At 41.8% G+C, this 26,707-nt stretch overlaps 1 protein-coding gene across 8 annotated transcripts in view; it reads right to left on the reverse strand.

Annotated features, from left to right (window-relative positions):
- The window catches only part of mpp7a (MAGUK p55 scaffold protein 7a), a 467,172-nt gene that overhangs the window by 384,466 nt on the left and 55,999 nt on the right, over positions 1-26,707 (reverse strand). The gene's annotated exons all lie outside the window — the stretch shown is intronic.

Raw genomic sequence — 26,707 nt, forward strand, 5'->3', positions numbered from 1 at the left:
CCTGCTTTATGTCAGGGGAAAAAGATAAAATACTGCGTACACTGAAAATTTAAAATAGAAATAAATGCTGGAAATATTCAGCAACCTCAGCAGTAATTACCCCAAGAGAACTCAAAACAAAATGTTTTGAATATTGAACTGCAGAATTGTATGGAGTTGAAGGTGAAATAATTCTTGATCTGTTTCCATCTTTTGGAGTGTCTTTAGTCTTACCATTGGCTCTGCTTATTCTATGACTGGCTTGGGATAACTGCTATATAAATTTTATAGCAATTATTTATCAAGAACTAGTTAAAAAGACCTTAGTGTAAGCACAATGTTAACAAACTTCAATGACAGTAATGTTCTTATAAGGCTATGCAACTCTCTTCCTGGCATCTGTTGAAGGTTTTGAGAATGCAAGGACTAACTAGGGACAGTCAGCATGGCTTTGTGAGTGGAAAATCACGTCCCACAAATTTGAGTTTTTCAAAGGGGTAACCAAGAAGGTAGATAATGACAGTGCAGTTGATGTTTTCTACATTGGCTTTAGCAAGGCCTTTGACAAGGTACCGCATGGTAGGTTGTTGCATAAAATTAAATCTCACGGCATCCAGGGTGAAGTATTGAAATGAGTACAAAATTGGCAGTTTTTTTCAAGCTGGAGGCCAGTGACCAGTGGTGTGCCTCAGGGATCAGTGGTGGGTCCACTGTTACTTGTAATTTATATTAATGATTTGGATGAAAATATATGGGACATGGTTAGTAAGTTTGCAGATGACACCAAGATTGGTGGCATAGTGGACAATGAAGAAAGTTATCTCCAATTGCAACAGGATCTTGACCAATTGGGCTAGTGGGCTGATGAATGGCAGATGGAATTTAATTTACACACATGCAAGGTGATGCATTTTGATAGATTGAAACAGGGCAGGACTTATTCAGTTATTGGTAGGGAGTTGGGGAGGGTTACAGAACAAGGAGATCAAGGGGTACATGTTCACAGTTCCTTGGAAGCGGAGTCACAAGTGGACATTCGGCATGCTTGGTTTCATCGGTCAGAACGTTGAAAGGAGTTGGGACGTCTTGTTGAAGTTGTACATTGGTAAGGCCACACTTGGAATACTGTGTGCAATTCTGGTCACTCTATTATAAAAACAATATTATTAAACTAGAAAGAGTGCAGAAAAGATTTACGAGGATGCTACCGGGACTTGATGGATTGAGTTATAAGGAGAGGCTGAATAGACTGGGACTTTTTTCTCTGGAGCACAGGAGGCGGAGGGGTGACCTTACAGAGGTCTAAAAAATAATGAGGGGCACAGACAAGGTGGATAGTCAATATCTTTTCCCAAACAAGTCTAAAACTAGAGGGTATAGGTTTAAGCTGAGAGAGGGGAGAGATAGAAAAGTGTCCAGAGGGGCAATTTTTTCACACAGAGGGTGATGAGTGTCTGGAATAAGCTGCCAGAGGTAGTAGTCGAGGTGGATACAATTTTATCTTTTAAAAAGCATTTAGACAGTTACAAGGGTACGATGGGTATAGAGGAATATGGGCCAAATGCGGGTAATTGTGATTAGCTTAGGGGTTTTTTAAAAAAGGGCAGCATAGACAAGTTGAGCCGAAGGGTCTGTTTCCCTGCTGTAAACCTCTAAGACTTGATGTGCGTGTGGACTTTGGTGGAATTTTCAGTTGGCCTGTAAAAAAAAAGGCTGGTTTTACTCATGCTCATGTTTTCAAAGTTATTACTGATACTTTGATTTGATTTATTGTCATATGTATTAGTATACAGTGAAAAGTATTGTTTCTTGTGCGCTATACAGACAAAACATATCATTCATAGAGAAGGAAACGAGAGAGTGCAGAATGTAGCGTTACAATCATAGCTAGGGTGTAGATAAAGCTTAAAAGGTAGATCCGTTCAAAAGTCCGACAGTGGCAAGGAAGAAGCTGTTCTTGAGTCGGTTGGTACATGACCTCAGACATTTGTATCTTTTTCCCCAAAGGATGAAGGTGGAAGAGAGAATGTCTGGGATACGTGGGGTCCAGCTTTGCTGAGGCAGCAGGAAGTGTATGGATGGGAGGTTGGTTTGCGTGATGGACACTTACAACCTTTTGTAGTTCTTTCTACTACTATTCTGCTGAGTTACTATTCTTGTTAAACTTTGTTATTCTTTCTTCCTTTTAAATAGCGCATTTGACTGCCTTGAGGTCTCAAGTCACCAAATACATGGTTTGCAGGACATGTACTGTTCTATGTCCTCTCTCTTGATGCAGTCTCTTAGTCATCAGATTCTTCATATCGTATCTGGATCATCAATGACATCATGGTTTCATTGAGCTATCCATTGACCCATTATTCCACAGTTATGGGACTTAGATCATCAACGCTACATTGATTTGGTCATAACATCAGGAGAGATGGCCAGCTAACTGCAAGTCTTGACTCATCCAAAACTCTGGCTGCGGATTAACAAAAGATCCTTTGTGAAACAAACCCACAATTGATTTTATGTGGGCTAATGGAATATCAAATCAATATGACATCTGGAGACAGCTTCAGATATTCCAGTGGGTACATGATCCTGGACTCCATATGAGGTTCTTACTTCGAGATTTCAGATTTGCTGCACTGCCAACACATGGGTGAAAGAGTCATCTACTGATGACCTGAGAACCAAGACGATCATGAATAAAGTCAGAATATCATTTGTTTTCATTTTTCTGTAGGAACTTGTAGCCCAGTACTAAACAACTCGGGTACATGTATCAAAAGATGGAACAGGAAAATGAGTGATGCAAATTTTAAAGAAAAATTGATAGTCACACTGCATAATATATGGTTTCCAGTTTACATTGCAATTCAAGTTACTATACTTGAAACTATGCATTTTTTTTAATTTGGTATACAACAGGAAGGTCTATTTTGGCAGTCCACCTATGTGCAGGTCACCCACCATGCTGCTTGCATTTTTTTTGTAGATTGTTAATTATTTGATACTTGCTGTGGCATGTAGCTCAGCATGACAGATTTCCACATAATGGTTTTCAATCTCACGCACGTCATTGGGGAGAGGCAGCAATAAACAAATTTTGCAACTCCTCTCAGACAGCCAAGCAAAAATTAACAAGAATCTGCTGACATAGTGATGGAATTATTGAGGACAAAAAATTTTAATGGTAATACACGATTAAGCACTTAGAGAAACAAACCTTAAAACATTGGAAATGGAGTCATAAATTAGTGTAAAATGCAATAAAGAAAAGATATCCTTTGCAGGGTAATCAGAGTCTTTTTTTAAAAAAACCTGACAGTACAGTTCAAATTAATTTCCTCAAGTATGAGTTATATTTTCATTATAAATTCTTCCATGAATTTGATCCTTTCATCCCACATGCTGTGTCCTTCTGATAAAGCAGTTGTCATCGGCATCCTTCCATCTAGATATGATGACATACAAGCAGAAAATCAGATCCATCGAGGATGAGGTAGCTTCATGTGGTGCACTTTCACTAATGATGGAAGAGACCAATCCAAGAGAGGCAGTTTCTGCCCTAAGTGCCATGTAAGAAGTAGCTACTGGGTGTCATTGTGGCCTGTTAATAAAGTGCTGGCACCTGTTGTCATGGCATTGTAGCCATTGATTGTCATGGTTGTGCATGCCAGCTTGCAGTGATATGGCCATATTCCTTTGTTGTCAGCTCATGTCCTTCAGGGAGGAAAATCACTGTTTACAGTCTTAGGTCATTCCAGCATCTTTGAGGCTGAGCTCTGGGTATCCCACTGGTCTTGAGGCACCAGCTACCTCACCAGACAGAAAATCCTTAGCATGCAATCATTATCAATCCTGAGTAGTTACTTTTCTTATGTGTACATCAAGATATAAATTGCCTGTCACTGAAGATCCAAGGTTGCAGAATGTGCTAACCACTTAGAGTAAACTGATATGTTTGTAGACACTTTGTACCCTCCTTACAACTTGTTTTTCTACCCATCTTTGTATTGTCAATAAATATGGCTACAATACAGTCTGCCCCTTCACCTGTAATGTATATTATAAAAGCTGAGGTCCCAGCTCTGAACTCTGTAGCACTCCATTTGTCACTATTTGCCAACTTAAATATGACCCATTTATCCCAAATCTGTTCCCTGTTAATTGCAAAAAGTCTGACAACACCAGGTTTAAGTCCAACCGATTTATTTGATAGTACACTCACTAGCTTTCAGGGTTAGTCCCTTCGTCAGGTGAATGGAGAGTTCTGGCCTCAGACAGAGCATATAAAGCACAGACGGTTTACAGATTACTGATTAGAATGCGAATCTTTACACCTAACCTGCTGCTCAAGTCTTAAAGTAGCTGACAATGTGAGTGGAAGGAGCACTGATCACAGGTTAAAGAGATGTGTATTGTCTCCAGACAGTAAAGTGAGGTTTTGCAAACCTAGGCAAGTCACGGGGGTTACAGATAGTGAGACATGAACGCAAGATCCTTGTTGAGACCGTCCTCATGTGTGCGGAACTTGGCTATCAAACGCCGGCATATTCACATCATCCCTGTTAATTGGTCAATGTGGTATCCTTGCTAATAAATCAACCCCACTGCCACACACTGTTATCATGCGCAGCACCTTATGGAATGCCTTTTGGAAATTCAAATACAGTACATCTGTCAGTTGCCTTGTATCCGCTCTGCATGTGACATCCTCAAGTGTGATGAGTGAGACATGATTGCAATGGATTAGATTTGAACATGATGTAGGTCAAAAAATGGGTTGTGGATGTTCATTTCCCTTGAACATTTTAATCCGTGCTTAAAAGAAATAACATTGTTGAATATGACAAAACTATTGAAAAATCCTTTTAAATTACTTATAAGAACATTGAAATTGCAGTGATTTGGTCATCATGCCACCAAAAGTTTTCAAAAACAGTCAAATTTTAACAGCATTTGAATCTGAAAGGTACGAACAGAAGAACAATCACTTAACTGTTGTTTCTAGTAGGCTTAGACTCTTTGGAGTTCCATCAAAACTAAGTTCACTTTCAATGGGAAAACTAAACAAGTACACAAGATAGTGGGACCAAAACTGTGTGGTGTTTACCGTGGGACAGGAAGTATTGGAGCAGTTGTTTTATTGTATATTCTTTATTTTATCTTAGCTCCTTATTACAAGAAACTCTTGAAACTTACTTGATGCCTTATCTATGAGCTGGTTGCAGCGAAGTAAACTTGAGAGATTATTCGAGGACTGATGGAGATTCAAAAGCCAGCATGTGGGAACATCAGTTTTGACAGTATCTCATGCTAAAATTTTCATTCAGAAGTTCAGCAATAAGTGGATTTCACTAAGCTTATGCAACAAGAGTTTACTTTCTTATGGGGCATGAGGGAAATAACAACCCAAAGCTTGTCAAGTGCGATACCTGCATGATGTACGAGATCCTGAATCATGTGTGTCTCATTGTTCAGTGATCCATCTCAGGATTTCTAAGTTAGAGAATGAATTAAGAAAGTTGATGTAGAAGTGTACAGATATGTGGGACATTGGGACTGGTTTAGAGTCAGGAGTGGACTGTGCGTGATTTAATGACTTCACAGGAAGAGAGCCAGAGCCAATATTCTCATGGAACGTCATAACTAATGTTGTGAGATGGGTTTAAACCAGTATGGCATGGGGACAGAAAAGAAATACATTTAAGTGATCAGCAGAGAGAACCTCTGTTCAAGAAAGGAAATCTGAATGACTGATAATTATAGGCTGGTTAGTCTTACTTCGGTGGTCGATAAGATAATGGAAGAAGTCCTGAGGGATAGGACTTATGACTATTTGGAAAGATGCAGCTGCATCCGGGATAGTCAGCATGGATTCGTGAGGGATAAGTCTTACCTCACAGGAACAGAGAGATCTTGGGGTTCATATCCACAGATCTCTGAAGGTTGCCACTTAAGTGGACAGTAAAGAAAGCCTATAGTGTGTTTACATTGATTAACAGGGGGTTTGAGTTTAAGAGCTGTGGGGTTATGCTACAACTGTACAGGACCTTGGTGAGACCAGATTTGAATAGTATGTGCAATTCTGGTCACCTCACTGTAAGGAGAATGTGGAAGCATTGGAGACAGTGCAGAGATTTACCAGGATGCTGCCTGATTTGGAAGGTAGGTCTTATGAGGAAAGGTTGAGGGGCTTTTCTCCTTAGAGCAGAGGGGGATGAGAGGCGACTCAATAGAGGTTCCTAAGATGATGAGGAGGATAGATAGAGTGGACGTGCAGAGACTATTTCCTTGAGTGGATGTAGCTGTTACTAGGGGGCATAACTATAAAGTTCATGACAGGAGATATAGGAGGGATGTCCAAGGTTGGTTCCTTACTCAGAGTGGTTGTAGTGTGGAATGCACTGCCTGCTGTAATAGTGGAGTTGAACACTTTTGGAACTTTCAAGCGGTTATTGCATAGGCACATGGAGCACACCAGATTGACAGGGAGTGGGATAGCTAGACCTTGGGTTCAGACAGAGCTCAGCACAACATCAAGGGCCGAAGGGCCTGTACTGTGCTGTACTGTTCTATGTAACCCATTGTACCTGACCAGTGATAACATTTACTCACCAGTTCCAGTAAACAATTCTAATCATATTTACTCACCATGTTCAAATAATCCTTCACCCACATATCAAACCTAATCTACAATGTTGACATAACTTCCGTCTCAACCACTTTGCTTGGAAGAAGTGAATTCTATAGCCTCAACTTACTTGTCAAAATTGTTTTTCTTGATTCTCTTTTTGAGCCTCTTCCACTTAATCCATTACCTATGGATATTCATTCCTGGCTCACACATTGGAATCAATATGCTTCCATGAACCCCACCCATCCTTACATGAATTAAGAATGCCTACCACTCCATAATCTGTATTATTCTAATAAACTAGGCCCTTCTTTTCAAATTGGTATTTTGTCATACAAAAGAGCACCCTTCTCTGAAGTCCCAAAAGTGTCTCCTATATTTTGGAGCCCAACACTGAACAGGGTACTTGGACCAAGGTATTATTAAAGATTTATAGAATCCCAAAAGAATCCCTACAGTGCAGAAGGAGGCCATTTAGCCCATTGAATCTGCACCAATCACAATTCCATTCAGGCCCTATTCCTGTAACTCCACATATTTACCCTGCTAATTACCCTGACATTAAGGTCAATTTAGCATGGCCAATCAACCTAACTTGCACATTTTTGGACAGTGGGAGGAAACCCATGCAGACATGAGCAGAATGTGCAAACTCCACACAAACAGTGACTCGAGGCCGGAATCGAACCCGTGTCCCTGGCGCTGTGAGGCAACTACTAAACTTACAAAAGGTATATTATATTCTTAAACTTTTGCCAACTGAGGACTGATACACCAGTGGAGTCTTAAAAGCCAGCATGCACGTCAACTTACATTTGCTCTTTTTATTGAAGATCTTTATCAAGCTACGATATGGCCTTTAAAGTCCTGAAAGCTTGTACTGGACCTCCAAGTTCCTCTGCTCTTCCACAACATCAAACCAACTTGCATGAGAAGCAAATGCATCACACTTACGGCCAGTGACCACATGCTACTTTTTAAGCCCATCCCATCACTATACCTTGGCAGTTTCCCTTTTGTGTCATGACGAATTAACATAAGAACATAAGAAATAGGAGCAGGAGTAGGCCATCTAGCCCTTCGAGCCTGCCCCGCCATTCAATAAGATCATGGCTGATCTGAAGTGGATCAGTTCCACTTTCCCGCTTTCTCCCCATAACCCTTAATTCCCTTGTCTGTCAGAAACCTATCTACGCGTGACTTAAATATATTTAGCGAGGTAGCCTCCATCACTTCAAGAGGCAGAGAAATCCAGAGATTCACCACCCTTTGAGTGAAGAACTTCCTCCTCAACTCTGATCTAAACTGCGTCCCCACCTTATCTTGAGGCTGTGCCCTCTTGTCCTGCTATCCTTTCTGAGCAGGAAGAATCTCTCTACCTCTACCCTATACATCCCTTTCATTATCTTATATGTCTCTATAAGATCCCCCCTCATCCTTCCAAACTCCAACGAATACAGACCCAGTCTACTTCGTCTCTCTTCATAGTCCAACCCCCTCATCTCCGCTATCAGCCTAGTGAACCTCCTCTGCACTCCCTCCAAGGCCAATATATCCTTGCGCAAGTGCGGCGACCAAAACTGCACACAGTACTCCAGCTGCAGCCTCACCAGTACCCTGTACAGTTGCGGCAAGACCTCCCTACTTTTATACTCTATCCCCCTCACTATAAAGGCCAACATTCCATTCGCCTTCTTGATCACCTGCTGCACCTGCAGACTGGGTTTTTGCGACTCGTGCACAAGGACCCCCAGGTCCCTCTGCACTGTAGCACACTGCAGCTTTTCGCCTTTTAAATAATAATCTCTCCTACTATTATTTCTGCCAAAGTGGATAACCTCTCACTTGCTAACATTATACTCCATCTGCCAGGTCCTCGCCCACTCGCTCAGCCTATCCAGATCCCTCTGCAGACGTTCCACACCCTCCATGCAAATTTGCTTTTCCACTCATCTTCATGTCATCAGCAAATTTCGACACCCTACACTCAGCCCCCTCCTCCAGATCATCTATATAAATGGTAAATAGTTGAGGCCCCAGCACCAATCCCTGCGGCACTCCACTAGTCACCAACCGCCAACTAGAATAGCACCCACTGATTCCAACTCTCTGCTTCCTATTAGACAACCAATCCTCTATCCACGCTAACACCTTACACCCAACTCTGTGCACCCTAACCTTCTGTAGCAACCTTTTGTGAGGCACCTTATTAAACGCCTTTTGGAAATCTAAAAACACCACATCCACCGGTTCCCCTCTGTCTACCGCACGAGTCACATCCTCATAGAAATCCAATAAATTCGTCAAACACGACTTCCCCTGAACAAATCTGTGCTGTATCTACTCGATCAAACCATTCTTTTCTAGGTGCCTCGCTGTTTCTTCTTTGATGATGGATTCTAGCATTTTTCCGACTACAGACGTTAAACTAACCGGCCTATAATTCCCTGCCTTTTGTCTGCCAACTTTTTTAAACAGCGGCATAACATTAGCCGTTTTCCAATCTTCTGGCACTTCCCCGGAATCCAGCAAATTTTGGTAAATAATTACTAAGGCATCCACTATCACCTCTGCCATTTCTTTCAGCACCCTGGGATGCATTCCATCTGGTCCTGGGGACTTGTCGACCTTCAGTCCCATTCGTCTATCAAGCACTACCTCTCTAGTGACAATAATCGCATTCAGGCCCTCAACTCCTACCATCCTTCTATCTTTAATATCCGGCAAACTATTCGCGTCCTCCTCCATGAAGACCAAGGCAAAAAACTTACTTAAAGCCTCAGCCATTTCCTCATCTCCCACCACTAAATCCCCCCCCCCTCATCCTCTAAGGATCCAACATTCACTCTAGCCAGCCTTCTCTTCTTCGTATATTTGTAAAAACTTTTACTGTACTTTTTTATACTTAGCACTAGTTTAGCTTCATAGTCTATCTTTCCTTTGTTTATCACCTCCTTAGTCATTCTTTGTCGATTTTTAAATTTTTCCCAATCTTCTAATTGCCCATTACTTTTAGCCACGACCTCAAATTTTGTGCCATCTGCAAATTGTGACACTCATTGCTGAATGCCACTTTCCCACCTATCATGTTGCCTTCTCAAAAAAATTTCAAGTCTTCAAAGCACGATGATCCTTCTGAAATCTGCATGTTACCTCTAATTATTCTCTTGACATAGAAACATGGTAATTTCATCCTTAATTTTAAGCCACAACATTTTCCCAAGCATAGATATTACATTAATTAGTATTTGGCAGCATTTTCTCAACAGTCATCAAGCTTTTGTACTGGTTACTCTATGTCACAACTGAAGTACTTTCTCTTTTTTATATATAATCACAGTTATGAGAAACAAATACAATTGTAGAAACTAGTTTTTAAAAATTTATTACTATTCTATACTATAAGAAGTATTTTTTATAGTATTCCATTACTATAAAAAAACTATACACATTGTGAAAATGTCAACACCCATCTCTACGGCAATTAGGGATGGACATCAAATCCTGGCCTTTCCAGCAATGCTCACATCAACACAAGGCTGCTACCTGCTTCTCTTAGTAATCAATCTCACAAATAACATGTAATTTGAGCTGTACTTGGAACTGGCTAACACACAGAACCTTCACAAGATAAACAGAATGTGGAGGAAAAATTCAACAGTTGACTTTGAAAGATTAACAATAGGAACAAATATTTGGGAAACCAGAAAAATGTGAATACGCACTGAATTCTTATCACATGTTTTGCTACCAAACAGCCAAAAGCAAAACTCCAAACCAGATTATAATAGTTTGTAAAATGCTAGCACTGAGTCTACCAAGGTTCGGCATAATCCCAAAAAACACGAAATAAGTCTGCATCTTGTTAAGGTAGGCTAATAATTAAATCTTCCCTAATCAAATTGACTATGTATGTTACAAAACAATTGTAGGGGTAGGGAAACAGTAAGCAACATCTTGTTATCTTTAGCTCAAAAATTATTGAACATATCAAACTGCTTTCAAAACAGCATTCAAGAAACCAAATGCTATGTAGTTGTTAGTGGTGATCAACTTCAGAATTTAGGACATGAGAATATAAGAAATAGGAGCAGGATTAGTCATTCTGCTCCTCGAACTTCCTTTATCACTCAGTATTATACCTGATCTTTCGTGGTCTTAATTCCACTTCCCTGCCCATTTCCCATAACTCTCAACTTCCATGTAAATCAAAAATCTGCCCAAAACAAAATTCACTGACCTGACCTCCATTGCTCACTGGGAGAGTGAATGCCAAACACTAACGATGGACTAAGATAAGAAATTTCTCCTCGTCTTCATCTTTGGAAGACCCTTTATTTTTAAACTGTGTGCAACAGTTCCAGATACCCTTGCGAGGGAAAGCATGCTCTCAATATCTAACCTCTCAGGAGGCCTTAGGATTTCATAGCTTTCTAAAGATGGCCTCTCTTTCTTCTCAGTCTCAGCCCAACCTTTTCTCCTAAGACAGCCCTTCATCCCAGGAATCAGTCGAGTGTACATTCTTTGGACTATCTTCAAAGCAAATATAACCCATGTTATTTCGTAAAGTGACCAAAATTGTACACAGTACTTAAGACGCGGTCTTTCCAATGTCCTATACAGTTTTACTTTCAGAGCCTATTACAAGGGAGATGAAAGTCAACATTTCATTTGTCTTCTGTACCTGCATGCAAATCTTCTGATTCATGTACAAGGACACTCTGCAATAGCATTCTGCAGTCTCTCTCCATTTTAAAAATATTCTCTTTTTCTATTCATCCTGCCAAGGTGGGCAAACATTCTTTCCTGCAGAATACTCCATCTGTCAATTTTTTTCCCTGACTCACTGAACCAATCTGTATGCTTTTGCAGACTCATTGTATCCTCCTCACAACTTGCTTTCTTAGACAGCTTTGTGTCATCAGCAAATTTGTCTACAATGCAGTTATAATTAGCTGAGGCCCAAGCACATGATCCTGTGGCACTCCAAAGAGCAACAGTTTACAAAGTTCAAAATGACATGTATGATGTCTCCTTTGTGCTAACGTAGCAAGTCTTCTATCCATGCAAATCGAGTAACATCCAACACCATGTGCTCTTGTCTAATGTAGTAGCCTTATGTTGCACCTTATTGAGGGCCCTTTGCAGACGCAAATATACTACATCAACTGGTTCCCCTTTATCCACACTTCATCCTCAAAGACCGCTTAATAAATAAACTAAACACAATTTTCCTTTCATAAAACCATATTGACTCTGCCTGATTTTATGATGATTTTCAAAATGCCCTGCATTTTCTCAGTTTTAGATTCCGCCTCCAAATGGTAGAAAAATCCCAAGAAAGAATATTTTACAAGATGTGGCAAGCAAGGACATCTGGGACATGTCAGTTTGAGGCATTTCTGCACAACAAGGATTTTAATTGCAAGGGTAAGGTCCTCTGACGTGCAAAGGGATTTAGATGCATTTGAGATGATTCAGGGGAGGTTCACTAAATTGATTCCAGAGATTAAATACTTGTTTTACAAAGAAAGAGTGGGCATTTTAGGCGTATGCTCCCTGGAGTTGAAATGAGGGGAGATTTAATTGACGTGGACAAGATAATAAGGGTGATTGACAAAGTAGACATGGAGAGGATATTTCCTCTTGTAAAGCCATCTCTAACAAGAGGTCATAGTTTTAGGACAAGTATGGCAGATTAAAAACAGAGATGAAGAAAATTACTTCTGTCAAAGGGTTGCAAGTCTTGGAATTTACTACCCCAGAGCGTTGCAGATGTCAGGACATTGAGTAAAATTAAGGGAGTAGTAGACAGGTTTTTAATTAGTAAGGGTTTGAAGGGAAATGGTGAATGGGCAGGCACGTGGAGTTGAGGCCAAGATGAGATCAGCCATGGTCGTGTTAAATAATAGGAGGCTGAAGGGCTAAATTGCCTACTCCTGCTCCTAGCTTTTCAGTTATGAGGAAGAGGTTGAATTATGTTAATGAGTAGGTGCTGTTTCCTTGGAACAGAGAAGGCTGAGGATGACATGACAGAGTATACAAAGTTACGTGTGTTAGAGATAGAGTAGATGGGAGGAACCTGTTTCCCTTGGCAGAGTGTTCAAAAACCAGGGTCATATATTCAAACTAAGTGGCAGAAGGAGTAGAGAGGACATGAGGAAAATGCATGAGGAAGCAGCACTTCACTTGTACCTCCTTCAATTTGGTCTATTGCACGCCCTGCTCTCAGTGCTATCTGCTCTACATCGGAGAGAACAAACTTTGACTGGGTGACCACTTTGCTGAACACCTTTGGTCCGTGTCTGCAAGCAAGACCCAGATCTTCCTGTCACTTGCCACTTCAACTCACCACCCTGCTTCCCTGTCCACATGTCCGTCCTCAGCCTTTTGAACCCCAACGCAAACTGGAGAAACAACATCTCATCTTCCAATTGGGCACTTTACAGCATTCTGGACTGAACATTGAGTTCAATAACTTCAGAGCATGAACTGTCTTCTCCATCTTCACCCCATTTCCATTTATTTTATTTTGCTTTGTTTTTTCCTTTCATCTCATTCACCCATTTTTATCATCCTTCTTTCTCATTTCCACATTTGCACTTCTCCATTCCCAATCTCCATCTACCCCACATGTCCCCACATACTGGCTTCTGAGAATCCACTGGGGTATCAGTCCATCTGTACCCCTGTTCTACCATTCACACATTTATCACTTAATGGACACTTAGCACTTTTTTCAGATTTTTCACCCTCATTTATATTCCCTTTGTCCAATTACAGCCCTTCACCCCAACCTCAAGGTATAAATTTCTCCTGAAGGGTCACCCAGACTCAAAACGTTGGCTCTATTCTCTCTCCACAGATGCTGTCAGACCTGAGATTTTCCAACATTGTCTGTTTTCACTTCAGATTCCAACATCTGCAGTATTTTGCTTTTATACATAAGGAAAATGGTCTTTATGCAGAGGGAGCGAGGTGCAATTGTTTATGATTTCCATTGATGATTTGGAGTTGGGGACCAAGTGTAGTGCGTCAAAATTCACAGATGACACCAAAATGAGTGGCAGAGCAAAGTGTTGAGGACACTGGAAGTCTGCAAAAGGGTGCTAGTCTGGCAGATGAAGTACAATGTTGGTAATGTGAGATCATCCATTTTGGTAGCAATAACAATAAAATGAGCTATTATTTAAATGATAAAATATTGCAGCATGCTGCTGTGCAGAATGACCTGGGTGTCCTTGTGCATGAATCACAAGAAGTTGGCTTAGAGTTGCAACAGGTAATTAAGAAAGCAAACAGAATTTTGTCTTTGTTAGAAGGATAGAGTTTAAAAACAGCGAGGTTATGTTGCAGGTGGTGAGGCCACACCTGGGAGTACTGTGTACAGTTTTGGTTTCCTCACTTGAAGGATTTACTGGCACTGGAGGAAGTGCAGAGGAGATTCACTAGGTTGATTCTGGAGTTGAGACCATTGGTTTATAAGGAGAGACCATGTAGACTGGAGCTACACTCATTGGAATTCAGGAGAATGAAGGGTGATCTTATAGTAACATAAGATTACCAAGAGAACAGGTAAGATCGAAGCAGGGAAGTTGTTTCCACTGGCAGGTGAAATGAGAATTCAGGGCGTGGCCTCAAAATAAGGGGGAGCAGATTTAAGACTGAGTTGAGAAGGAACTTCTTCACACAAAGGTTCGTGAATCTGTGGAATTCCCTGCTCAGTGAAGCAGTTGAGGCTACCTTGTTGAATGTTTTTAAGGTAAGGATAGATAAATTTTTGAACAGTAAAGGAATGCAGCGTTATGGTGGATGGGCAAGCAGGTGAAGTTGAGTCCACAACAATAATCAGCCAGGATCTTATTGAATGGTGCAGCAGGCTCGAGGAACCAGATGGTCTACTCCTGCTCCTAGTTCTTACGTTCTTACATGTCTGGAATTCACTGCCTGAGTTGGTGGTGAATGCAGAGACCGTAAACTCATTTGAAAAGTACCTGGATCTACATATCAAGTGATGCAATCTGCAAACTATGGGTTGTGTGCAGGAAGATAGAATGAGAAAAGGAATCTGGATGTCTTCCGCCTTGTTGTCCAATAAGGGGCATACACACAGTGGGTCGTACAACAGCTGCTCTTGGATGTTGCTTCAAGAGTTGCCTAGTGTTTCACGTCATTAGTGTACGCTTAAACTGGACCATCTGACGGGCAACATGACAGCTCAGTGACTATCACTGTTTGCTGTGCAGATACATGGATTTGGGCCGGTGTCTGCAGGAGTTTGCACATTCTCCCCATGATTGCGTGGGTTTTCTCTGGGTGCTCTGGTTTCCTCCCACAAACGTGCTCTTAGGCTGATTGAGGGAAGACTAATTTAGGGACAATTTGTTACACCAATCTTCCCCAATAGGCATAGACAAAGGTCATAGGTAGAGGAGGGCACTTACAATGCCAAAGCAGTGGCGAGGGCTTGTTGGGCCAAAGGGCCTATTTCCCTGCTGTGTTGCTCTTTGTTCTTTGTCTTTGGGTTTTTGGTTCAATGTCAACAACACAAAGGAGATAATCATCGACTTCAGGAAGCAGATTGGAGGACATGTCCCTGAGTACATCAACAGAAACGAAGTAGAAATGGTCAAGAGCTTCAGGTTTCTCGCTGTCCAGATCACAAACCTGCACTAGTCCTTCCATGCCAACGCTACAGTTAAGAAAGCCAACCAGCGCCTCTACTTTCTCAGGACACTAAGGAAATTTGGCATGCCCATTACGCCTCTCATCAACTTTTACAGATGCACGATAGAAAGCACTCTTTCCGGTTACATCACAGTTTGGTATGGCTCTTGCTGTGTCCAAGGCCAGAAAAAACTACAAAGGATCATGAACGAAGCCCAGGCCATCATGCAAACCAGCCTCCCATCCACTCTGTCTATACGTCCCACTGCCTCAGAAAAGCAGCTAGCATAATAAGGGACCCCACACACCCCAACATATTCTGTTCCACCTTCTCCCATAGGGCAAAAGATACAAAAGTCTGAGGCCACATACCAACTGACTCAAGAACAGCTTCTTCCCTGCTGCCATCAGACTTTTGAATGGATCTGCCTTGTATTAAGCGGATCTTTCTCTACACCCGAGCTATGACTGTAACACTTCATTCTGCACACACTCCTTTCCATCTCTCTTTACAGTATGCTTTATCTGTACAGTGTGCAAGAAACAATACTACTCACTGTATACTAATACATGTAACAATAAAAATTAGATCAGTAATGTGGGCAAGATGGGCCGTGCCTCATGTCTATGGTTCTATGTGTGAGGTGATTTATGTGAAGAGGTCAAATAATACAAATGATTACACAATAAATGGGAGGATATTTTGTTGTTAACCGTGAAGCGAGCACGGTGGCACACTGGTTAGCACTACTACCTCAGTGTCAGAGACCCAGATTCAACTCAGCCTCGGTCGCTGTCTGTGTGGAGCTTGCACCTTCTCCCGTGTCTGCATGGCTTTCCTTCAAGTGCTCCGGTTTCCTCCCACAGCTCAAAGATGTGCGGGTTAGGTTAATTGGCTGTGCTAAATTGACCCGAGTGCGAGGGGGATTAGCAGGGTAAATGTATGCTGTTACAGGAATAGGGCCTGGGTGGGATTGTGGTTGGTACAGGCTTGATGGGCCAAATAGCCTCCTCCTGTTCTATAGGGATTCTATGAGAAGATACCCCCCTATTTCCAACTATGTACTTTTTCTGGGCTAAGAAATACCCCTTTTTCCCAAAGAAGATCCAGTATTCTATATATCTCTGTGAGCTAAATACAGCATGTAGCTACCACCCCACGTTAGTTCCCAAGTTTGGGAATGCAATCTTCAGTTCAGCACAAATTCTTCTCCTCTAGAGTTTTGTTTTAAACAGCAAGCTTTCAGCAACAACCTGTTTTCAGGAGAGCCGATTTTTTGCAGCTGGTGTGGCTATGTTGGTAAACTGCTTCTCTACTGTCTTCTCCAGTTATCTTGCTATGGATATATCATTTTTTTCCCCTTTGATGCTACCCATCCTCTGGGCCAAGTTTTTCACATGTATGCGCAACTTATTCCCTTCCCTCATCATCTCTTTGATAAAGCATTATTTTCCCTGGTCATGCAGATAAACACTTGTTTTCCTAATGCCTGGCTAATTTGCAAATCAAAAATATGCCTTCAGACAGCTGCACTTGTCAGTTCAATTTTTATTCCATTTCTTGAGTAGTTTTCATCCCCATTTCATTTCTAATCTTAATTTTCCTGAATCCTTAACAACTCAAAGGAATTGAAAGATTTTGGAGTGAACGTCCACAGATCCTTGAAGGTAGCTGGACAGACGCATAAGGTGAAGGCAAACAGCATCTTTTTTTTGTTAGTTAGGGTACAGAATGAATGTGCATGGAGTTTATGCTGGAAATATCCAAGACATCAGTTAGATCACAATACTATGCAGTTCTGGTCATTTCATTACAGAAAGCATCTAATTGCATGAGAAAGGATATTTACTATAATGTTGTCAGGTCAGGAAAATGACAGGCATGAGCAAAGGTGAGATAGGCTGGGATAGTTCTTCTTGGAACAGAAGAGGTTGAAGGGAGATTTGAGCAAAGTATAAAGGACTGAGGATCAGGATAAAGTGAACGGGATGGGCCATTTATATTAGCAGAGAGAACAGTGACCGGAGGGTGTAGACTTAAAGCAAATAATCCAAAAATTAGAGAGGAAATTGAGAAGAATGCTTTCACCCAGAGGGTTGGGGGGAGGGGGGGTCTGGAATTCACTGCCTCAAAAGAGTAGGAGAAGCATGAGCTCTCAACTTACTTAAAAGGTGCCTATCAAGTGCTGTAACCTACAGAACTGCGTACCAATATTTGACAGTGGAATTTGGATTGTGGATCATTTTTCAGCTGGCACAAACACGATGGACAAAGTAGCCTCTTTGTAAACCATAAACTTCCAATGATTCCATGTGTAATAGAAGGGTTAACCTGGGACTGAGCACAGTACAGTCCAACAGTGATGTAAGAAGGCACTTGACCTCGAGCTTAGGCTGGTAGCGAGGAGTTCGGCAGTGACATATGAGAACATATCATGTAGTCCTCTATAAATATGTACATAGATCAGTAATGTTAACAAAGGCATCTTGCTAACTCTTACAAAGCTACTGAATGATGTCTAAGCAGTCCGCCATGGGTAGAAACACTGAGCACCAGTTTTTTCTAAAGCATTTTGTCTAATCATTTTTTCATGTTCAAGTACACCATATCAATTCCTCTCATCTTCCATAGAAAAAAAATTATCTCCTTTCTAACCAGGGCAGAATTTCATTCTTATTTAACTTCACTACTTTATTTAAAAGAAGATTTCAATTAAGTTGCTTCAGCTGCATTCTAAACTGAAGAATAAGAAATTGAATTCTATTTCATCATGACAAATATTGCTAAATTTTCTGTCTGGTTGCTATGATTCACTCCAACTTTTCAGTTTTGAAAGAAAGAGTTAACACCAGAACTCCTCTGAAACATTTCTCTCATATACAAATAATCGCTAAGAGCTAAAAATTTCAAGCTCAGCTTCGTATATGATTTTATCTCAAAATTAACAATGGGGCTGTGGAAGTATTCTTCAGTTCTACAGTTATCAATACAAACGTTAAAACATTCACTCATATTCGTTAACTTTAAATTTTATTTTCAGATGACTCCAAATAAAAACGCCAAGCGGAACCCTGAGAACCAAAATTCAGCTTTGACATGTTCAGCAAAACGTTTAATGCACCTAATTTCATCCACCCAAAGTTGTCAATAATACAATTTGTATACTGGATTGCAAAATACTGAAAATTTCACCTTCACTTTCTCTGACCCATGCTGGCAAATTACCCAAACCATGAATTGTTTTAACATATTCTTCGGTGTCCTTCACACAAGGCGTGAAACCAAAAATTTATTTCAGATTTACATGCCGCTTTTTTGAGGGAAAAAAAGGTCACAAGTTAAACTTAATTGAATAGATCAGAGTGGTCTAAACTCAATGTTTAGAACAGCATCTGGGAAATTAAACTTTAGACATGGGGCATGTAACAACCCACTAAGTAATTTGGATTGCAAGCATAAAAATGGCAAATATCTATTTGAATTGATATTTGAAGTCACGTTAAAAAGAATTACTTCTTCTAAATAGATAGCTCGGAAAAAGTTGAGCATGAGTAGCAAGTGTAACCCTTTGTGGTTAATACAAGGAAATGGATTGCAAATTTGGGCAAAGAACAGCCAGTCGTTATTGCACACACCATAATAGCTGACGTGTTGCTCGGAATATGAGAATATCATCTGTAAGAAAGAATCAGATAACAATGAATAATGAAGCAACAATATTTGCTCCAATATCAGTGCACAGAGCAGGCGTTGGCGTGGAAATGGGACAGTTTCATTCGAGGACGAAAGACAAACAATACACGCTCTGTGAAATGAATCGGACTAAGGTCAAACAGTTTTTACCTCCTCTATGGATCTCGCTTTTAATGATCAAAGCTTGCAGAGCACATTCAAAAAATTCAAGACCAGAGATTTTCGAACTAAAGATGTTAAAAATAAATTCATGAACTAAATACAAATGCATTTGGTGAAGGAAAGTGTTAAATTAAAAGCAGAGGCGTTTAGAGTAGCTAAGAGTAGTGGGCGAGAAGAGGATTGGGAGAGGTTTAAAAGTCAAAGATTGACAAAGAAGTTGATAAAGAAGGGTAGGATAAACTATGAAGCTGGGCTAGCGCTTAATACAAAAAAGGATAGCAAGAGTTTTTATAAATATATAAAAAGGAAGAGGCTGGCTAGGGTGAACGTTGGACCCTTAGAGGATGAGAGGGGGGACTTAGTGGAAGGGGATGGGGAAATGGCTGAGGCCTTGAATAACTTTTTTGTTTCGGTCTTCACGGAGGAGGACTTGAATAATTTGCCGGGTGTTAGCGATGGAAAGATGGTAGGACAGGAGGGTCTCAATGACATTATTGTTACTAGAGAGGCGGTGCTCGACAGACTGGAGGGACTGACTGTGGACAAGTCCCCAGGACCAGATGGAATGCATCCAAGGGTTCTGAAAGAAATGGCGGAGGTGATAGTGGATGCTTTGGTGGTTATTTTCCAAACGTCGCGGGATTCCGGGGAAGTGCCGGAAGATTGGAAAACGGCTAATGTTACGCCGTTGTTTAAGAAGGGTGCCAGGCAAAAGGCAGGGAATTATAGGCCGGTTAGTTTAACGTCTGTTGTAGGTAAAATGTTAGAATCCATCATCAAGGAGGAAATAGCGAGGCATCTTGAGGGAAACTGCTTGATAGAGCAGACGCAGCACGGTTTCGTTAAGGGGAAGTCGTGTCTGACAAATTTATTGGAGTTCTATGAGGATGTGTCTAGGGCGGTGGATAGAGGAGAGCCGGTGGATGCGGTCTTTCTTGATTTTCAGAAGGTGTTTGACAAGGTACCTCACAAGAGGTTATTGCAGAAGGTAAGGGGGCATGGAGTTGGGGGTAGGGTGTTAGCGTGGATAGGGAATTGGTTGTCAAATAGGAGGCAGAGAGTGGGGGTCAATGGGTGCTATTCGGATTGGCGGTTGGTGACTAGTGGAGTGCCCCAGGGGTCGGTGCTGGGGCCTCAGCTATTTACCATTTATATAGGTGATCTGGAGGAGGGAACCGAGCGTATGGTGTCGAAATTTGCTGATGACACCAAGATTGGTGGAACGGCAAATTGCGCAGTGGGTGTGGAGAGTCTGCAGAAGGATCTAGATAGGCCGGGCGAATGGGCCAGGAACTGGCAAATGGAATTTAATGTTGGCAAGTGCGAGGTGGTCCATTTTGGTAGGAATAATGGTAGGAACGACTATTACTTACGTGGCGAAAAACTGCAGCAGGCGACGGTGCAGAGGGACCTCGGGGTCCTTGTGCATGAGTCGCAAAAACCCAGCTTGCAGGTGCAGCAGGTGGTCAGGAAGGGTAATGGGATGCTGGCCTTCACAGCAAGGGGGATTGAATATAAAAGTAGGGAGGTCTTGCTGCAGCTGTATAGGGCACTGGTGAGGCGGCAGCTGGAGTACTGTGTGTAGTTTTGGTCGCCGCACTTACGCAGGGATATTTTGGCCTTGGAGGGAGTGCAGAGGTGGTTTACTAGGCTGATGCCGGAGTTGAGGGGGTTGAGCTATGAGGAGAGGCTGAATAAACTAGGCTTGTACTCGTTAGAGTTTAGAAGAATGAGGGGAGATCTCATTGAGACATATAAGATGATGAATGGGATGGATAGGATAGAGGTGGAGAGACTCTTCCTGCTCAGAAAGGACAGTAGGACTAGTGGGCACAGCCTCAAGATAAAGGGGGGGCGGTTTAGAACGGAGTTGAGGAAGAACTTCTTCACTCAAAGGGCGGTGAATCTCTGGAATTCTCTGCCCGTTGAAGTGGTGGAGGCTGCCTCGCTAAATATTTTTAAGACGCAGGTTGATGAGTTTTTGATAAGCGAGGGGATTAAGGGTTATGGGGAGAGGGCAGGAAAGTGGAACTGAGCCACGACAGATCAGCCATGATCTTATTGAATGGCGGGGCAGGCTCGAGGGGCTAGATGGCCTACTCCTGCTCCTATTTCTTATGTTCTTATGTTCATTGATCATAATTGTCCAACGCTTTCCATATTCAGGAATTTTGCCTTTTGGATTTGGGAACTGCAGAATCACTCCATAATTAAAGGGACAAAGCTAAGGAGAAATCAGGTGATTCCAGATATGATGCCTTAGCATTTAAGGACAGAGACCCAAATACCCCTTAGGCTGATTGGTGTACCAAATTGACCCTACACTATTCTCCCCTGAATCTGGCTACATTAGGGGTACCATTCACATACACACGGGGCAGGGTAGGTGTAGGAAAATGCTTTGTTGAAATGGCAGCGTGGGCTCGTTGGGCCGAAGGGCCTGTTTCCCATGCTGGGTTGTTCTTTGTTCTACTCAGACAGGCAGGGGCCAAGTTCACAATTTCAGTGACAGTTTTAAAAAGTAGCCATTACACTAGCTCTCTTTGCTGTGTCTTGTCAACAGATGTTTGTCTGTTTTTACAAAAGATTAACCTCTAGAAGGGATTTAAATTTTTTGAACGGGTTTTATAATTTGGGAGTCTTTTCCGTGATCAATTGTATACGTATAAGAACTGAGTCAGAATATCTTTTTCATCTCCACATGGCTCCTGAGGTCTGCATAGTGGCTATTGGATGACTGTTCACAGACGCAAGATACAGGGAGACATGGGGGTGGTACCTGAGTAATGGGGGGGACGGAGGGGGAATTTGGAGGTGAAAGCCAAGGAGCCAAATAATCTTTTCTATAACTGGGGCAAAGTCTCAGAGAACCAATGTGATTCTTCTAACCATCCCATTTTAGCACTCTCCATCTTCCATAACCACCCCAAACTTATTCCAAGATGATAGTTCTAGGGTGGTGGGCGCGTGCCCCTTTAAGGAGACAGGTGTGCTGAGTTAGGAAATTGTCCAACTCCTCTGACCTCAATGAGAAAAATCCAGCCCTTAGTTTCTAAATCGCCTTTCACACTCCTTTGCTTCAAATGGAACCATAATCATCTGAGTGATTTGGGGACACAAACAAGAAATGCTTTAAAACCTATTTGGATCATCAGAAGTAGGTGCTATGACTGTTTTTTTAACACAGCTTCATAGAATAATAGGAAGTTGTCGCACTGCAAGAAACTATTCAGCCTATCCTCCTCATGCTGATGCTCTTAAAGAGCATTCCTGCTGAGTACTGCAGCCTACTTCTTGCTTATGATCCTTTTCAAGTTCATCATCCTCAAGTAGCTGCCCAACTCTCAATAATTTATGGAATCAGCTTCCACTGCCTATCCAGGAGAAATGTTCCAGATCCCATCAACTCAGTCAAAGAAATTTTTCATAACTCCCCTCAAGATTGTCAATGATTTGAAATCTATTGGTTATTATTTATTGATGACTGGCCATCAACATTTCAATCGCAAACATCTCTTCTCCTTTCCATCTCTTTTTCTCCATCACGAATATCATAAAATAGGTCTGAGTCAGCACAGATTCGTCAAGGGGAGGTCATGTCTGACAAATCCGTTAGAGGTCTTTGAGGAGGTAACAAGGAAGTTAGATAAAGGAGAGCCAGCAATTTATTTAGATTTCCACAAGGCCTTTGACAATGTGCCGCATAGGAGACTGTTAAATAAGTTAAGAGCCCATGGTAAGGGTAAGATCCAGCTTCGATACAGCTGGAAAGAAGATTGGCTGACTGGCAGAAGACAGTGTGGGGATAGAGGGGTCTTTTTCAGGATAGCAGCTGCTGACTAGTGGTGTGCCTCAGGGGTCTGTGCTGGGACCACAACTTTTCACAATATACATCAACTATCTGGAGGAACTGTTGCTAAGTTTGCAGATGATACAAAGATATGTAGTACTGAGGAAGCGGGGGGCTGCAGAAGAACTTGGACAGGTTAGGAGAGTGGGCAAAGTGGTAGACGGAATACGAGGTGGAAAAGTGTGAGGTTATGCACTTTGGAAGGAGAAGTGTAAGCATAGATGGGGAAATGCTTTGGAAATCAGAAACAAAGGGACTTGGGAATCATTGTTCAAGATTAAGGTTAACGTGCAGATTTAGTCAGCAGTGAGAAAGACAAATGCAATGTTAGCATTCATATTGACAGGCTAGAACACAAGAGCAGAGGTGTATTTTTGAGGCTGTATAAGGCTCTGGTCAGACCCCATTTGGAGTCTTGTGAACAGTTTTAGGCCCTGTATCCAAGGAAGGATGTACAAGCCTTGGAAAAGGTCCACAGGGGGTTCACAAGAATGACCCCTGGAATGAAGAGTTTGTTGTTTGAGAAATAGTTGAGGATTCTGGGTCTGTACTCGATGGAGTTTGGAAGGATGAGGGGGATCTTATTGGAACTTATAGGATACTGCGAGGCCTGGATAAAGTAGACATGGAGTGGATGTTTCCACAGTAGGAATAACTAGAACCAGACGGCACAACCTCAGGCTAAAGGGACAAGCCTTTAAAACAGAGATGAGGAGGAATTTCTTCAACCAGAGAGTGGTGAATCTGTGGAACTGTTTGCTGCAGAAGGCTATGGAGGCCAGGTCATTAAGTGTCTTTAATATAGAAATAAATAGGTTCTTGATTAACAAGGAGATCAGGGATTATGGGGAAAAGACAGGAGAATGGGAATGAGAAAAATATCAGCCATGAGTGAATGGTGGAGAGGACTTGATGGGCCGAGTGGCCAAATTCTGCTCCCATGTCTAATGGTCTTATCACGCTAAGAACCTCTATCAAGTCACCATTTATTCTTTATTGCAAGAACAACAGTCCTAACTTTTCCAGTGCCTTCTTATTAAGAAGTCCCTCATGCTTGGTAGCAGCCTGGAAAATGTCCTTCAAACCCTTAGTAAGGCTGCTGCAAAATTATTGCTAATATTCCAGCTTCATGTAGACCACGACTTGAAACTGAACAGGCAAAAACCCAAGCAACATTCCATTTTCTTTTTTCTCTTCTGCCAATATTCTACACTGCTTTAAAAGTTTATTTATTAGTCACAAGTAAGGTTTACATTAACACTGCAATGACGTTACTGTGAAATTTCCTTAGTCACCACAGTCCGGCACCTGTTCCAGTCAATGCACCTAACCAGCACGTCTTTCTGCAATATCATGAAGTCAACAACTCCTTGTTTCAGTAGAGTTCCACAAATACCTGCTGCCCTTCAGTATTACATTCAAAATAGTTTCACCAGATATTCGAAGCAGCTCTGGTTAACTTTCCTTTTCGCAACCTTAGGGTATGAAGGTGTATCGTACCATCTCCCCTGCAGAGATCACGTAATTAAGCACAAACCAGGAATTGAAGTTGACTTCTTGCTATAGAACCTTACAACAGGGAACCAAATATTTTGTCCATGTCAACATTTTTCTAGTGTAACCCAAAATTCAATCTAAACAAGCCTCTTTCTGCTTCTTTGTCTCTTATGATAAACAATTGGAAAGGGTTGTGAATACTAAGAGAATAACCTCTTTTGATGTCGTAAATACAGATTTTTAATACATTAGAATATGAGAACAGCAGCTGCCAAGACAGCCTCCAGTACATTTCATCCACTGAAGTATCATCTGGCTCCATAAATCAAGAAGAAAAAATATGCATGATTTAATATTCTTTTAGTTATACAGTATTTCATAGAACATCGAACATAACAGCGCAGAACAGGCCCTTCGGCCCACGATGTTGCGCTGACCAGTTAAAAAACAATGACCCTCTAACCTAAACCAATCCCTTTTCATCCATAAACCTATCCACGGATCTCTTAAACGCCCCCAAACTAGGCGCATTTACAACTGCAGCAGGCAGGGCATTCCAATCCCTCACCACCCGCTGGGTAAAGAACCTACCCCTGACATCCGTCCTATAACTACCCCCCCTTAATTTAAAGCCATGCCCCCTCGTGCTAGCTTTCTCCATCTGAGGAAAAAGGCTATCACTATCCACCCTATCTAAACCTCTAATCATCTTATATGTTTCTATAAGATCCCCTCTTAGCCGCCTTCTTTCCAGCGAAAACAACCCCAAATCCCTCAGTCTCTCCTCATAGGACCTCCCCTCCATACCAGGCAACATCCTGGTAAACCTCCTCTGCACCCTCTCCAAAGCCTCCACATCCTTCTTATAATGTGGGGACCAGAACTGCACACAATACTCCAAGTGCGGCCGCACCAGAGTTGTGTACAGTTGCAACATGACGCTGCGACTCCTAAATTCAATCCCCCTACCAATAAACGCCAAGACACTGTATGCCTTGTTAACAACCTTATCTACTTGATTCCCAACTTTCAGGGATCTATGTACACATACACCTAGATCCCTCTGTTCATCCACACTACTCAGAGTCCTCCCGTTAGCCCTATACTCGACACATCTGTTATTCCTACCAAAGTGAATTACCTCACACTTCTCCGCATTAAACTCCATCTGCCACCTCTCGGCCCAGCTCTGCAACCTGTCTAAGTCTCCCTGCAAACTATGACACCCTTCCTCACAATCTACCACACCTCCGACTTTGGTGTCATCAGCAAATTTACTAATCCACCCAACTATACCCTCATCCAGATCATTAATAAAAATTACAAACAGCAGTGGCCCCAAAACAGATCCCTGAGGCACACCACTCGTAACCGAACTCCATGACGAATATTTACCATCAACCACCACCCTCTGTCTCCTATCTGCTAGCCAATTCCTGATCCAATTTCCTTGATTACCCCCAATCCCATACATCTGCATTTTCTGCAGAAGCCTACCACGGTGAACCTTATCAAACGCCTTACTAAAATCCATATATACCACATCAACTGCCTTACCCCCATCCACCTCTTTGGTCACTTTCTCAAAAAACTCAATAAGGTTAGTAAGGCACAACCTACCCGCTACAAAACCATGCTGACTATCTCTAATCAATTCATTACTCTCCAAATAACTACAAATCCTATCCCTAATAATTTTTTCTAAAACCTTGCCCACAACAGAAATAAGACTCACCGGTCTATAATTCCCGGGGAAGTCTCTGTTCCCCTTCTTAAACAATGGGACAACATTCACTATCCTCCAATCTTCCGGTACTATACCTGAGACCAACGACGACCTGAAGATCAGAGCCAGAGGCTCTGCAATCACCTCTCTTGCCTTCAAGACATCAAATTACACAGCTGTCATCACACTGTTTCCCCAGCGCTACGTATTCTGTTTCCTTAGTCAAAGATTTTCAATACATCTTTTTATGAGCAATTATTGCCCATTTGGAAAGCAATAAGGTATGGATGAAAGTTAAATTAAGTCTTTCAACGAGCTCAGAATGCCTTCAAGTATTAGAGATTAGGAAAGGGTTAGACAAGGTTGATTCAGAAAGAATGTTCCCAATAATGGGGGAGTCCAGAACTCAGGGTCATAGCTTGAGGATAAGAGGTAAACCTTTTAGAACTGAGGCGAGAAGAAATGCCTTCATCCAGAGAGTTGTTAATCTGTGGAATTCACTAC

This window comes from Carcharhinus amblyrhynchos, chromosome 2, assembly GCF_965287045.1.
Source record: "Carcharhinus amblyrhynchos chromosome 2, sCarAmb.v2.hapA, whole genome shotgun sequence".
In the NCBI taxonomy this organism is placed as follows: domain Eukaryota; kingdom Metazoa; phylum Chordata; class Chondrichthyes; order Carcharhiniformes; family Carcharhinidae; genus Carcharhinus; species Carcharhinus amblyrhynchos.